This window comes from Salvelinus fontinalis, chromosome 5, assembly GCF_029448725.1.
Source record: "Salvelinus fontinalis isolate EN_2023a chromosome 5, ASM2944872v1, whole genome shotgun sequence".
NCBI classification, from domain to species: Eukaryota; Metazoa; Chordata; class Actinopteri; order Salmoniformes; family Salmonidae; genus Salvelinus; species Salvelinus fontinalis.
Window position 1 is genome coordinate 22205036 of NC_074669.1, and position 16946 is coordinate 22221981.

Consider the following 16946-nt stretch of genomic DNA (forward strand, 5'->3'; position numbering starts at 1 on the left):
AAAACAACACATTTCACTGCACCTATATGACATTAAACCATCCTTTAAATACATAAAGTGCTTTAATTTCTAAATGGTAAAACAGATATATATACTGAACAAGAATATAAACGCAACATGTAAAGTGTTGGTCCCACGTTTCATGAGCTGAAATAAATGATCACAGACATTTTCCATATTTACAAAAAGCTTTTTTCTCTCAAATGTTGTGCACATATTTGTTTACATCCCTGTTAGTAAGCATTTCTCCTTTGCCAAGATAATCCATCCACCTGACAGGTGTGGTATATCAATTAGCTAAGTAAACAGCATGATCATTCCATAGGTGCACGTTATACTGAGGACAATAAAAGGCAGATCTAAAATGTGCAGTTTTGTAACACAACACAATGCCACAGGTGTCTCAAGTTGAGGGAGCTGAATGCAAGAATGCCCTCCAGAACAGTTGCCATAGAATTGAATGTTAATTTCTCTACCATAAGCCGTTTCCAACGTTGTTTTAGAGAATTTGGCAGTACATCCGACCAGCTTCACAACTGCAGACCACGTGTAACCACACCATCCAAGGACCTCCACATCCGGCTTCTTCACCTGCAGGACCGTCAGAGACCAGCCTCCCGGACAGCTGATGAAGCTGAGGAGTATTTCTGTCTGGAATAAATCCCTTTTGTTGGGAAAAACTCATTCTGATTGGCTGGGCCCTGCTCCCCAGTGGGTGGGCCAGTCTCCCATGTGAGTGGGCCTATGCCCTCCCAGGCCCACCCATGGCTGTGCCCCTGCCCAGTCTTGTGAAATCCATAGATTAGGGCCTAATGAATATATTTAAATGGACTGATTTCCTTATATGAACTGTAACTCATAAAATCATTGAAATTGTTGGATGTTGTGTTTATTTTTGTTCAGTATATTTGAAAATACCATCAAGAAAAAGGTGACATTCTGAACTGTCACCTCATATAAAACATTTGATCTCAAATCCAAAAGTGTAGAGCCAATACCAATAGGACTGTACACCAAAATACACTGGGGTTTTATGTGTTGAATGTGCCATGTTTATGAAAGATCGTGCTGTTATTATGGCAGTGTGAAAATGCCTCTAATGTAACCTTGTGTATCATGTGATGTGATAGCAATTTTAATCTGAAAGCCAGACTTTGTCTCACTGATAAATGTATTAAACTTCACATTTTGTGTTGTACATGATTTTCCAGATACGTTTCTGGTGAAACAGCCACTGTAAGCACATAATGTAACCTTCCTGACATATGAATCCATACTGTACAACCCTCTAGTGGAAGAAAGGAATACAACTCCATTTTTTTGTTCCTTTCATATCAGAATATGTCTAACTGCTCCTCCTACTGATGAAATCAGGACACTGTGAAGTGTGGTTACCTGTTTCCTGTAGCCCTTACAGGATTTACAGATATGTAAAACAAGAGGCCAACGGTATATATTTAAATGTATAATCAGTAAATTATGCAAATGTATATAAAATAGACCCAATTAAAGAAGCATAATATACTCATAATATCCTCATCTGTATGCAGACAGCAACACTCGTGCCTGTTCATTTATCATTTATTTGACATGAGGTAACAGACATTGAAAGTACAGTAAAGGATTATACTGTACTAACTATACAGACAATTGGTCAAAGTCCACTCGCAAATGCCCACTAGCAAATTTGGCTTAACATGCAATGTGTTACCATGGCTCTTACCAGTGACCTTACTGCACCAACATAAGAACTTCCTCCATTTCTTGGAGAAAAAAAAACACTTCAGGCCCTAGCAGAGTACAACGCAATGAAACAAAGCAGTTACACCAGGCGACACAGAGAGAGAGTGGGGTCAGCTTATGTCTTCTTTTTTTATTTAGCCTTTGAAGAAATTATTACTGTGGCTCCTGCTGATGGACCTCTGATTACTCGTAGCTGTCCTGTACTATGACTCGAGATCAGTGCTCAACAAGAGGGTACTATTAGATGAACAATTAGGACAAACATGATAAGGAATGAAGATATTACACTATGCCTTTTATGTAATGACAATTTCATTTCGGGACTTTTACTATCTGTAAGCCTGATTTTAAGAGTGTAAACCAAACAAGTGAATGTCCAATCACATACACCTGTCATAAAGCCACTCAGTCAGGGTTCATGTTGATGTTCAGATACATGTCTGGAACAGTGTTCTGGAGCATTACACTGTCTATTGTAACTCAGGATTGCATTGGTGTACTTCTACCACTAGATGGCAATAGAGGAGTGAGTAGAGACTTGGTCCTCATTAGACATGGCTGCTGTCACTGTGCCCATATACCTTACATTATACATTCAGTGGATACAGCAGGACGGTAGAACGTTTGGGATTGCTTAAATACGCTTGTGACAAAACTATTTCTAGTTATGTTTTTTTTATAATGCGTTGGGTGCATGACCTCTTACTTTCTGTCATGAAAAAGGGTTTATTAACATTAAACAAATGACTGACTGAAAATCCAAACTAGAAGTCTAAGATATGGACTTATTCAGATGACTTTGCTTCTGTCAGAAATCCACACAAAAAAACAAGACACAGCATCTCTTTCTCACACTCACACACACAAACTCATTTTAAGCATGAGTGAGGGGTAGACAGTCCATTGTGCCAATCACTCACATTGCACTGTAAGTTATGTCAAACATTTTGAGCACACATGCTTACAAAAGGAGTTAGCGGGGCCATGTCACTAATAGTCCTCAGAAACTGGCTTAACCAACAGGACATCTGCAGAGAAGTTCAAGCAACTGCTAACAGTCTCTCATCTCCTCAACTTGGTATGGGATTATCAATAAGAGAAGTTTAAGTAAAAACATCTAGACAGCTAAAGGTAGGACCTGGCCAACTCTCAGCACCGAAACAAAACACTGTTTCTACTGCCGTTTCCAACTGCTTTGGGAGACTTAGATAGATAGATGGAAATGCTCTTGTTAACTGTCACTAAACATAGTTATTGTACATTCATTGAAGATCTTAGCTCATTGTTTGATACATTGTTTATGATTTAATTGAATCACTGAGAGTTATGTAACTGGTCTTTCCTTCCGTCAGTCCAGTGTTGTATATGATGTACTATTGTTGTTGCTCCTTTTGCATGAATTTGCAATGGCATTTTTTCTGTTTAGTTTGTGAGTTTGTTTGATTGCTTGCAAGGGGGCAGAGAAAGAGTAAGTCAAAATGCCATTATAGGCATCCATACCAAATGTTAACAGCCTAGCGATATGAAGGAGCTAACGTTACTATTTTCCACTTTCACCCTCATATTTAGGATTCCTCTACATCCCTAATTTGACTTGGAGAACTCTTTGAAGGTTCCTGAAAGTTTTGCACTGGGATTGCTGTATACAGTATGCACCATAGCTAAGGCCAATCCAAGGTCAGCTTACTTTGCATGTGTTCTTCCATGATTTAAAATCATTGTATTACATTTGTATACATATGCACCACACAGAACGCACTGCAACTGCCTCTGCAACTTAATGCTGCAAGGCAAACACTGCGTTCCATTGGAAATGACTTATTTCTGGTGTACCAAAATGTAATGACGCTGTTGGTGTGTTCGAGGCATTACCGCACAGTCTGCGCAGACATCCAGAGCAGCCCAGCCCACACGCTCACCACAGACATCCAGAGCAGCCCGTTAACACGTAGTACGCAGGAGACGCTGGCACGCTCACCACAGACATCCAGAGCAGCTCAGCCCGTTAACACGTAGTACGCGGGAGACGCTGGCACGCTCACCACAGACATCCAGAGCAGACCAGCCCGTTAACACGTAGTACGCGGGAGACGCTGGCACGCTCACCACAGACATCCAGAGCAGACCAGCCCGTTAACACGTAGTACGCGGGAGACGCTGGCACGCCAACAACCGCTCTGTTGATGATTCTGAATGGATTAGTTCATCTGGGGTTGGTATTGTAGCTCAATTATATCTAGTCATGTGACGACTAAATTATATAAAAATGGCTTGAAAGCCTTCTGGTGAATGGATGCAGTAATGGTCAAACGATGACCTCTTTTTCCCCTTGTCTTAGGGATTCTTGATACAAATCTAGAGATGTTCTCACTTTTAATGAATAATGATCAATAATACATGCAAGAGCTTCCTGGACAAAGTCCGAAAACATCTGTATGCCTGTACGGCAGCAGTCCAATTAACTTAACTACATAGCAGGACTGCTTCATATGTTCCTGATATGCAATACAGCTGTCAATACTGTCTTCACTGTTAGTATTCGGTACATTTCAAGTAATCAAATAGAAAGCCTAAAGGTATGCTATTTAACTTATAACACAAAGGAAAGAATACTGTCTCAAGCCCATTCTGACTAAACAGCCAGGTGCCAAGTGCCAACTGCTCAGCCAGCAGACAGAAATAGCACTCCAGAAACAGTCAATGACATCATGGGTTTTCTCTAATGGGCATAACGTGGGGGGGTGTTTTAAATGATGAACATTTCAACTACGATGGCCACACAGTTTTAGCATATGACAACACCAGCCTGTTCAGTGTGCACTCTGTTTGCCACCTGATGCTCAATGTCTTGTCGGGAAACTCTTATTTTATTTTTTATCCGAGCGAACAAGTCCTGGTGGGTTATTTGTTGTTGTGATACATAATGGGGACGAGGGATGACTTTTGACAAATCTTTTGGCAAAAAAATATGTGTATTCTCCACAATATACACCTCGCACTGTTAAGAGTAAGCTGCCGCCCGCTCTGCTGTCTGTTGGCGCTACTATTAGGGGAATTCCTATCCAACATGCAGACCATTTAAGCGTTTGACCACAGAGCCATGCCCGCCTTTCCCCTGTGACACTAGAGAAAGGCACAGTGACCTTTTTAAGAGAGGTGAATATGAAGGCTATTTAAAATAACAACAGTCACCAATGAAACCCTATAATATCCCACTATCTGATTTTTTTTAAAGTATAATTTAACTAGGCAAGTCAATTAAGGACAAATTCTTATTTACAATGACTACCCCGGCAAAACCCAGACGACACTGGGACAATTGTGCGCTGCCCTATGGGACTCCCAATCCCAGCAAGTTGTGATACAGCCTGGAATTGAACCAGGTTCAGTAATGAAGCCTCCAGAACTGAAATGCAGTGCCTTAGACCGCTGCGCCACTTTAATATCCCTTTAAGCAAGGTGAAGTTATTAATTTCACTTTGAATGGTGTCACAACAATGATACAGGCGTTCTTCCTAACTCAGTTGCCGGATAGGAAGGAAACCACTCTGAGATTTGACCATGAGGCCAATGGTGACTTTAAAACAGTTACAGAGTTTAATGGCTGTGACAGGAGAAAACTGAAGATGACAACAACTTTGTAGTTACTCCACAATACTAACCTAAATCCCAGAGTGAAAAGAGGGAAGCCTGTACAGAGTAAAAATATTCAAAAACGTGCATCCTGTTGCAATAAGACACTGAAGGAAAACTGTGAGGGGGTCAATGCAAATAGTCTGGGTACCCATTTGATTAGATGTTCAGGAGTCTTATGGCTTGGGGGTAGAAGATGTTTAGAAGCCTCTTGGACCTAGACTGGGCGCTCCGGTAAAACTTGCCGTGCAGTAGCAGAGAGAACAGTCTATGACTAGGGTGGCTGGAGTCTTTGACAATTTTATGGGCCTTCCACTGACTCCGCCTGGTATAGAGGTCCTTGATGGCAGGAAGCTTGGCCCCAGTGATGTACTGTGCCGTTCGCACTACCCTCTGTAGTGCCTTGCGGTCAGAGGCCGAGCAGTTACCATACCAGGCAGTGATGCAACCAGTCAGGATGCTCACAATGGTGCAACTGTAGAACCTTTTGAGGATCTGAGGACCCATGCCAAATCTTTTCAGTCTCCTGAGGGGGAATAGGTTTTGTCGTGCCCTCTTCACGATTGTCTTGGTGTGCTTGTACCATGTTAGTTTCTTGGCGATGTGGACAACAAGGAACTTGAAGCTCTCAACACGCTCCACTACAGCCCTGTCGATGAGAATGGGGACGTGCTCGGTCCTCCTTTTCCTGTAGTCCACAATCATCTCCTTTGTCTTGATCACGTTGAGGGAAAGGTTGTTGTCTTGGCACCACACGGCCAGGTCTCTGAACTCCTCCCTATAGGCTGCCTCGTTGTTGGTGATCAGGCCTACCACTGTTGTGTAATCAGCAATCTTAATGATGGTGTTGGAGTCGTGCCTGACTGTGCAGTCATGAGTGAACAGGGAGTACAGGAGGTGACTGAGCACGCACCCCTGAGGGGCCCCTGTGTTGAGGATCAGCGTGGCGGATGTGTTATTACCTACCCTTACCACCTGGGGGCGGCTCGTCATGTAGTCCAGGATCCAGTTGCAGAGGGAAGTGTTTAGTCCCAGGGTCCTTAGCTTATTGATGAGCTTTTAGGGCACTATGATGTTGAACGCTGAGCTGTAGTCAATGAATAGCATTCTCTTATAGGTGTTCCTTTTGTCCAGTTGGGAAAGGGCAGTGTGGAGTGCAATAGAGATTGCATAATCTGTGGATCTGTTAGGGCAGTATGCAAATTGGAGTGGGTCTAGGGTTTCTGGGATAATGGTGTTGATGTGATCCATGACTTTCAAAGTACTTCATGGCTACAGACGTGAGTGCTATGGAACGGTAGTTATTTTGGCAGGTTACCTTAGTGTTCTTGGGCACAGGGACTCTGGTGGTCTGGTTAAAATATGTTGGTATAACAGACTCGGATAGGGAGAGGTTGAAAATGTCAGTGAAGACACTTACCAGTTGGTCACCGAATGCTCGCAGTACACGTCCTGGGACCTTGTGAATGTTGACCTGTTTAAAGGTCTTACTCACATCGGCTACAGAGAGCATGATCACTGTCTTCCAGAACAGCTGGTGCTCTCATGCATGTTTCAGTGTTATTTGCCTCGAAGCGAGCATAGAAATTGTTTAGCTCGTCTGGTAGGCTCGTGTCACTGGGCAGCTCTCAGCTGTGCTTCCCTTTGTAGTCTGTAATGGTTTGCAAGCCTTGACACGTAGTACGATTCGATCTTAGTCCTGTATTGACGCGTCACCTGTTTGATGGTTTGTCAGAGGGCAAAGCGGGATTTCTTTTAAGCGTTCGTGTTAGAGTCCCGCTCCTTGAAAGCGGCAGCTCTAGCCTTTAGCTCAGTGCAGATGTTGCCTGTAATCCATGGCTTCTGTTTGGGGTATGCACGTACGGTCACTGTGGGGACGACGTCATCGATGCACTTATTGATGAAGCCAATGACTGATGTCAATGATGTCATCCAACACAACACATCACTGAGCACCACTCTTCATATTTTCAATAATGGTGGTGGCTGGATCATGTTATGGGTATGCTTGTCATCAGCAAGGACTAAGGAGTTTTGTAGGATAAAAATAAACGGAATAGAGCTAAGCACAGGCAAAATCTTGGCGTAAAGCCTGGTTCATTCTGCTTTCCCATAGACACTGGGAGACAAATTCACCTTTCAGAAGGACAATAACCTAAAACACAAGGCCAAATGTACACACCAAAAAATAATGTACACTACCGTTCAAAAGTTTGGGGTCACTTAGAAATGTCCTTGTTTTTGAAAGAAATGCAAAAAAAACAGTCCATTAAAAGAGGCTATGAGGGGTGGCCAGTCCTCTTCTGGCTGTGCTGGGTGGAGATTATAACAGAACATGGCCAAGATGTTCAAATGTTCATAAATGACCAGCATGGTCAAATAATAATAATCACAGTAGTTGTCGAGGGTGCAACAAGTCAGCACCTCAGGAGTAAATGTCAGTTGGCTTTTCATAGCCAATCATTGAAAGTATCTCTCCCGCTCCTGCTGTCTCTAGAGAGTTGAAAACAACAGGTCTGGGACAGGTAGCCAGTCCGGTGAACAGGTCAGGGTTCCATAGCCGCAGGCAGAACAGTTGAAACTTGAGCAGCAGCACGGCCAGGTGGACTGGGGACAGCAAGGAGTCATCATGCCAGGTAGTCTTGAACCATGATCCTAGGGCTCAGGTCCTCCGAGAGAGAGAAATAAAGAGAGAATTAGAAAGAGCATACTTAAATTCACACAGGACACTGGATAAGACAGGAGAAGTACTCCAGATGTAACAGACTGACAGTAGCCCCCCGACACATAAACTACTGCAGCATAAATACTGGAGGCTGAGACAGGAGGGGTCAGGAGACACTGTGGCCCCATCCGATGATACCCCCCGACAGGGCCAAACAGGCAGGATATAACCCCACCCACTTTGCCAAAGCACAGCCCCCCACACCACTAGAGGGATATGTTCAACCACCAACTTACCATCCTGAGACAAGGCCGAGTATAGCCCACAAAGATCTCTGCCACGGCACAACCCAAGGGGGGGCGCCAACCCAGACAGGAAGATCACGTCAGCGACTCAACCCACTCAAGTGACGCACCACTTCTAGGGACGGCATGGAATAGCACCAGTAAGCCAGTGACTCAGCCCCTGTAATAGGGTTAGAGGCAGAGAATCCCAGTGGAGAGAGGGGAACCGGCCAGGCAGAGACAGCAAGGGCGGTTCGTTGCTCCAGAGCTTTTCCGTCCACCTTCACACTCCTGGGCCAGACTACACTCAATCATATGACCCACTGAAGAGATGAGTCTTCAGTGAAGACTTAAAGGTTGAGACAGAGTCTGCGTCTCTCACATGGGTAGGCAGACCATTCCATAAAAATTGAGCTCTATAGGAGAAAGCCCTGCCTCCAGCTGTTTGCTTAGAAATTCTAGGGACAATTAGGAGGCCTGCGTCTTGTGACCATAGCGTACGTGTAGGTATGTACGGCAGGACCAAATCGGAAAGATAGGTAGGAGCAAGCCCATGTAATGCTTTGTAAGTTAGCAGTAAAACCTTGAAATCGGCCCTTGCCTTAACAGGAAGCCAGTGTAGGGAGGCTAGCACTGGAGTGATATGATCACATTTTTTGGTTCTAGTCAGGATTCTAGCAGCCGTATTTAGCGCTAACTGAAGTTTATTTAGTGCTTTATCCGGGTAGCCGGAAAGTAGAGCATTGCAGTAGTCTAACCCAGAAGTAACAAAAGCATGGATTAATTTTTCTGCATCATTTTTTGACAGAAAGTTTCTGATTTTTGCAATGTTACGTAGATGGAAAAAAGCTGTCCTTGAAACAGTCTTGATATGTTCGTCAAAAGAGAGATCACTGTCCAGAATAACGCAGAGGTCCTTCACAGTTTTATTTGAGACGACTGTATAAACATCAAGATTAATTGTCAGATTCAACAGAAGATCTCTTTGTTTCTTGGGACCTAGAACAAGCATCTCTGTTTTGTCCCAGTTTAAAAGTAGAAAGTTTGCAGCCATCCACTTCCTTATGTCTGAAACACAGGCTTCTAGCGAGGGCAATTTTGGGGCTTCACCATGTTTCATTGAAATGTACAGCTGTGTGCCATCCGCATAGCAGTGAAAGTTAACATTATGTTTTCGAATGACATCCCCAAGAGGTAAAATATATAGTGAAAACAATAGTGGTCCTAAAACGGAACCTTGAGGAACACCGAAATTTACAGTTGATTTGTCAGAGGACAAACCATTCACAGAGACAAACGGATATCTTTCCGACAGATAAGATCTAAACCAGGCCAGAACTTGTCCGTGTAGACCAATTTGGGTTTCCAATCTCTCAAAAAGAATGTGGTGATCGATGGTATCAAAATCAGCACTAAGGTCTAGGAACACAAGGACAGATGCAGAGCCTCGGTCTGACGCTTTTAAAAGGTAATTTACCACCTCCACAAGTGCAGTCTCAGTGCGATGATGGGGTCTAAAACCAGACTGAAGCATTTTGTGTACATTGTTTGTCTTCAGGAAGGCAGTGAGTTGCTGCGCAAAATATTTTTCAATTTTTTTTGAGAGGAATGGAAGATTCGATATAGGCCGATAGTTTTTTATATTTTCTGGGTCAAGGTTTGGCTTTTTCAAGAGAGGCTTTATTACTGCCACTTTTAGTGAGTTAGGTACACATCCGGTGGATAGAGAGCCGTTTATTATGTTCAACATTGGAGGGCCAAGCACAGGAAGCAGCTCTTTCAGTAGTTTAGTTGGAATAGGGTCCAGTATGCAGCTTGAAGGTTTAAAGGCCATGATTATTTTCATCATTGTGTCAAGAGATATAGTACTAAAACACTTAAGTGTCTCTCTTGATCCTAGGTCCTGGCAGAGTTGTGCAGACCCAGGACAACTGAGCTTTGGAGGAATATGCAGATTTAAAGAGGAGTCCATAATTTGCTTTCTAATGAACATGATCTTTTTCTCAAAGAAGTCCATGAATCTATTACTGCTGAAGTGAAAGCCATCCTCTCTTGGGGAATTCTGATTTTTAGTTAGCTTTGCGACCGTATCAAAAATACATTTGGGATTGTTCTTATTTTCCTCAATTAAGTTGGAAAAATAGGATGATCGAGCAGCAGTGAGGGCTCTTCGATACTGCACGGTACTGTCTTTCCAAGCTAGTCGGAAGACTTCCAGTTTGGTGTGGCGCCATTTCCGCTCCAATTTTCTGGAAGCTTGCTTCAGAGCTCGGGTATTTTATGTACACCAGGGAGCTATTTTCTTATGACAAATGTTTTTAGTTTTTAGGGGTGCAACTGCATTTAGGGTATTACACAAGGTTAAATTGAGTTCCTCAGTTAGGTGGTTAACTGATTTTTGTCCTCTGACAACCTTGGGTAGGCAGAGGGAGTCTGGAAGGGCATCAAGGAATCTTTGGGTTGTCTGAGAATTTATAGCATGACTTTATGCTCCTTGGTTGGGGTCTGAGCAGATTATTTGTTGCGATTGCAAACGTAATAAAATGGTGGTCCGATAGTCCAGGATTATGAGGAAAAACATTAAGATCCACAACATTTATTCCATGGGACAAAACTAGGTCCAGAATATGACTGTGACAGTGAGTAGGTCCAGAGACATGTTGGACAAAACCCACTGAGTCGATGATGGCCCTTGGAAAGCCTTTTGGAGTGGGTCTGTGGACTTTTCCATGTGAATATTAAAATCACCAAAAATGTGAATATTATCTGCTATGACTACAAGGTCCGATAGGAATTCAGGGAACTCAGCGAGGAACGCTGTATATGGCCCAGGAGGTCTGTAAATAGTAGCTATAAAAAGTGATTGAGTAGGCTGCATAGATTTCATGACTAGAAGCTCAAAAGACGAAAACATCGGGGGGGGTTTTGTAAATTGAAATTTGCCATCGTAAATGTTAGCAGCACCTCCGCCTTTGCGGGATGCAAGGGGGATATGGTCACTAGTGTAACTGTTCGCTTTCGTTTTTTTCTACTTTGTTATTTAGTTGCGGTTTTCAGTTTTATTAAAAATCATGAACACCTACCACGCTGCACCTTGGTCTCCTTCTTCAACCCACGAGAGTCATTACAGTAACCAGGAGGTGAGGCCTCATTTAACACAGTAAATTCATCAGGCTTAAGCCATGTTTCAGTCAGGCCAATCACATCAAGATTATGATCAGTGATTAGTTCATTGACTATAACTGCCTTTGAAGTGAGGGATCTAACATTAAGTAGCCCTATTTTGAGATGTGAGGTATCCCGATCTCTTTCAATAATGGCAGGAATGGAGGAGGTCTTTATTCTAGTGAGAGGCCCATTATCAGCAACCATCACACCTGTGATCTAATGGCACGTTGTGTTAGCTAATCCAAGTTTTCAATTTTAAAAGGCTAATTGATCATTAGAAAACCCTTTTGCAATTATGTTAGCACAGCTGAAAACTTGTGCTGATTAAAGAAGCAATAAAACTGTCCTTCTTTAGACTAGTTGACTATCTGGAGCATCAGCATTTGTGGGTTCGATTATAGGCTCAAAATGGCCAGAAACTCGTCAGTCTATTCTTGTTTTGAGAAATGAAGGCTATTCCATGCGATAAATTGCCAAGAAACTGAAGATCTCGTACAACGCTGTGTACTACTCCCTTCACAGAACAGTGCAAACTGCCTCTAACCAGAATAGAAAGAGCAAAAGGACAAGTACATTAGAGTGTCTAGTTTGAGAAACAGACATGTCACAAGTCCTCAACTGGCAGCTTAATTAAATAGTACCCACAAAACACCACTCTCAACGTCAACAGTGAAGAGGTGACTCCGGGATGCTGGCCTTCTAGGCAGAATTGCAAATAAAAAGCCATATCTCAGACTGGCCAATAAAAAGAAAAGATTATGATTGTCAAAAGAACACTGACACTGGACAGAGGAACTCTGCCTAGAAGGCCAGCATCCCAGAGTCACCTCTTCACTGTTGACGTTGAGACTGGTGTTTTACTTATGTAAATTAGATATTTCTGTATTTAATTTTCTATATACTGTATATATACATACAGTACCAGTCAAAAGTTTGGACACACCTACTCATTTAAGGGTTTTTCTTTATTTTCACTATAATCAATATTGTTACTATTTTCTGCCATCTGCTCGGTACAGTTGAAACCGAGATTCATCCTTGAAGAGCACATTTCTCCAGCATTCCCTTGGCCATCGAAGGGGAACATTTGCCCACTGAAGTTGGTTACGATTCCAAACTGCAGTCAAGTCAAGACCCTGGTGAGGACGACGAGCACACAGATGAGCTTCCCTGAGACGGTTTCTGAAAGTTTGTGCAAACCCACAGTTTCATCAACTGTCCAGGTGGCTGGTCTAAGACGATCCCGCAGGTAAAGAAGACGGATGTGGAGGTCCTGGGCTGGCGTGGTTACACATGGTCTGCGGATGTGAGTCCGATATACGTACTTCCAAATTCTCTAAAATGACATTGGAGGTGGCTTATGGTAGAGAAATTAACATTCAATTCTATGGCAACAGCTCTGGTGGACATTCCTGCAGTCAGCATGCCAATTGCACACTCCTTCAAAACTTGATACACCTGTGGCATTGCGTTGTGTGACAAAACTGCACATTTTAGAGTGGCCTTTTATTGTCCCCAGCATAAGGTGCACCCATGTAATGATCATGCTGTTTAATCAACTTCTTCATATGCCACACCTATCAGTTGGATGGATTATCTTGGCAGGAGTATAAATGCAGCTTAACGTGCTGTGTCCTCTTGGTTAGGAAGTCTGTGATCCACCGGCAAATACATTCAGCTGGGTGAGTTTGTGCTGTAGCAGGTCCAAAATGATTGTGTTGACGGTTGAACTAAAGTGAAATAAACAATATCCTTATCTATGTCATTGGATTCTTGAGGGGTTGTAGGATGTAGTGAATGCCCATGTTGACGGCATAGTCCACAGACCTATTTGCTCGTTAGGCGAACTGCATGGGGTCAAGGAGGGCGTCAGTGGTGGTTTTGAGATGGGACAGGACAAGGTGCTCAAAAGGTTTTTATGGTCATAAAAGAAGAGATTGTTGACATAAACAACTCTGTATTTAGCTTATTGTGCACAGAAGGTGATGGGATGTTTTGTTTGTGTTCTACCGGTGTTTAGTCTTTCCTAAGTACTGTTTGACTAATTAGCTAATTCCTGAGAGATATTCTGCAAATTACATTGAATCAAACTCTGAGTCAGTCATTCAGAACTTCTGACAAGCAAAACAAAAATAAGATATTTACAGAACTCAAGCAACCAAACCTATCCAAGTAACGTATTATTCAAGTTGCTTATTTGCTTTAGGGTGATGTGATTGATTTGATTTGATTTTGATGTAAACAGTAGTGTAAAGTACTTAAGTAGAAATACTTTAAATCAAATAAAATATTATTTGTCACATGTGCTGAATACAACAGGTATAGACCTTACCATTAAATGCTTGCAAACAAGCCCTTAACCAACAGGTAGCCTAGTGTTTAGTTCATTGGGACAGTAACCGAAGGTTGCTGGATCAAATCCCCAAGCTGACAAGCAAGGCAGTTAACCCACTGTTCCCTGGGCGCCTGAAGACGTGGCTGTTGATTATGGCAGCCCCCGGCACCTCTCTGATTCAGAGGGATTGGGTTAAATGTGGAAGACACATTTCAGTTGAAGGCATTCAGTTGTACAACTGACTAGGTATCCCCCTTTCCAATGCAGTTCAAGAAATAGAGTTAATAAAATATTTACTAAAGTAAAAAAAAGGTAACACAAGAAAAGTACATAACAGTAACAAGGCTATATACAGGGGGTACCGGTACCAAGTCAATGTGCGGGGTTACAGGTCAATGTAAATTGTGCGGGTGGCCATTTGATTAGTTTAGTTGTTCAGCGGTCTTATGGCTTGGGGGGAGAAGCTGTTAAGGAGCCTTTTGGTCCTTTACTTGGCGCTCTGGTACCGTTTGCTGTGCAGTAGCAGAGAGAACAGTCTATAGCTTAAGTGACTGGAGTCTGACAATTTTTTGGGCCTTCCTCTGACACTTCCTAGTATATAGGTCCTGGATGTAAGGAAGCTTGGTCCCAGTGATGTACTGGGCCGTACGCACTACCCTCTGTAGAGGTAATGCAACCGGTCAGGATGCTCTCGATGGTGCCGTTGTAGAACTTTTTGTGGATCTGGGGACCCATGACAAATCTTTTCAGTGTCCTGTGGGGGAAAAGGTGCTGTCGTGCCCTCTTCACAACTGCCTTGGTGTGTTTGGACCATGATAGTTGGTGATGTAGACACCAGGGGACTTGAAACTCTCGACCTTCTCCACTTCAGTCCCATTGATGTAAATGGAGGCCTGTTTGGCCCTCCATTTTATATAGTCCACGATCCACTACTTAAATTGTTTTTTGGGGTATCTGTACTTTACTTTACTACAGTGGCTTGCGGAAGTATTCACCCTCATTGGCATTTTTCCTATTTTGTTGCCTTTTAACCTGGAATTAAAATACATTTTTGGGGGGTTTGTATCATTTGGTTTACACAACATGCCTACCACTTTGAAGATGTGAAATATTTTTTAATTGTGAAACAAACAAGAAACAGAACTTGAGCCTCTATAACTATTTACCCCCCCCCCCCAAAAAAAAAGCCAATACTTTGTAGAGACACCTTTTGCAGCATATACAGTTGCAAAGCTCTTGGGGTATGTCTCTATAAGCTTGGCACATCTAGCCACTGGGATTTTTACCCATTCTTCAAGGCAAAACTGCCCCAGCTCCTTCAAGTTAGATGGGTTCCGCTCGTGTACAGCAATCTTCAAATCATACCACATATTCTCAATTGGATTGAGGTCTGGGCTTTGACTAGGCCATTCCAAGACATTTAAATGTTTCCCCTTAAACCACTCAAGTGTTTCTCTATCAGTATGCTTAGGGTCATTGTCCTGCTGGAAGGTGAACCTCCGTCCAGGTCTCAAATCTCTGGAAGACTGAAACAGGTTACCCTCAAGAAATTCTCTGTATTTAGCGCCATTCATCATTCCTTTAACTCTGACCAGTTTCCCATTCCCCGCCGATGTAAAAACATACCCACAGCATAATGCTGCCACCACCATGCTTCACTGTGGGGATGGTGTTCTCGGGTTGATGAGAGGTGTTGAGTTTGCGCCAGACGTAGCATTTTCCTTGATGGCCAAAAAGCTACATTTTAGTCTCATCTAACCAGAGTATCTTCTTCCATTTGTTTTGGGAGTCTCTTACATGCCTTTTGGCGAACACCAAACGTGTTTGCTCATTTTTTTTAAGCAATGGCTTTTTTCTGGCCACTCTTCCATAAAGCCCAGCTCTGTGGAGTGTATGGCTTAAAGTGGGCCTATAGACAGATATTCCAATCTCCGCTGTGGAGCTTTGCAGCTCCTTCAGGGTTATCTTTGGTCTCTTTGTTGCCTCTCTGATTAATACCCTCCTTGCCTGGTCTGTGATGTTTGGTGTGTGGCCATCTCTTGGCAGGTTTGTTGTGGTGCCATATTCTTTCCATTTTTTAATAATGGATTTAATGGTGCTCCGTGGAATGTTCAAAGTTTCTGATATTTTTTTATAACCCAACCCTGATCTGTACTTCTCCACAACTTTGTCCCTGGAGAGCTCCTTGGTTTTCATGGTGCCTCTTGCTTAGTGATGTTGCAGACTCTGGGGCCTTTCAGAACAGGTGTATATATACTGAGATCATGTGACAGATCATGTGACACTTAGATTGCACACAGGTGGACTTTATTTAACTAATTATGTGACTTCTGAAGGTAATTATTCTAGATCTTATTTATGGGCTTCACAGAAAAGGGGGTGAAAACATATGCACGCACCACTTTTACGTTTTGTATTTTTTTTAAATCTTTTTAAATAAGTTATTTTTTTCATTTCACTTCACCAATTTGGACTATTTTGTGTATGTCCATTACATGAAATCCAAATAAACATCCATTTAAATGACAGGTTGTAATGCTACAAAATAGGAAAGAAATGCCAAGGGGGGTAAATACTTTTGCAAGGCAATGTATTTATATTTCTGACAACTTTTACTTTTACTTCACTACATTCCTAAAGAAAATAATGTACTTATTACTCCATACATTTCCCCTGACACCCAGAAGAACTCGTTGCATTTTGACAGGAAAAATTGTCAAATTCACGCACTTATCAAGAAAACATCCCTGGTCATCCCTACTGCCTCTGATCTGGCGGACTCACTAAACACCAATGCTTTGTTTGTAAATTAATGTCTGAGTGTTGGAGTGTGCCCCTGGCTATCCATAAAGTTAAAAAAACAATACAGTTCTGCTGTCTGGTTTGCATAACAAACTCAGCAAAAAAAGAAACGTCCTCTCACTGTCAACTGCGTTAATTTTCAGCAAACTTAACATGTGTAAATATTTGTATGAACATAACAAGATTAAACAACTGAGACATTAACTGAACAAGTTCCACAGACATGTGACGAACAAAAATGGAATAATGTGTCCCTGAACAAAGGGGAGGTCAAAATCAAAAGTAACAGTCAGTATCTGTTGTGGCCACCAGCTGC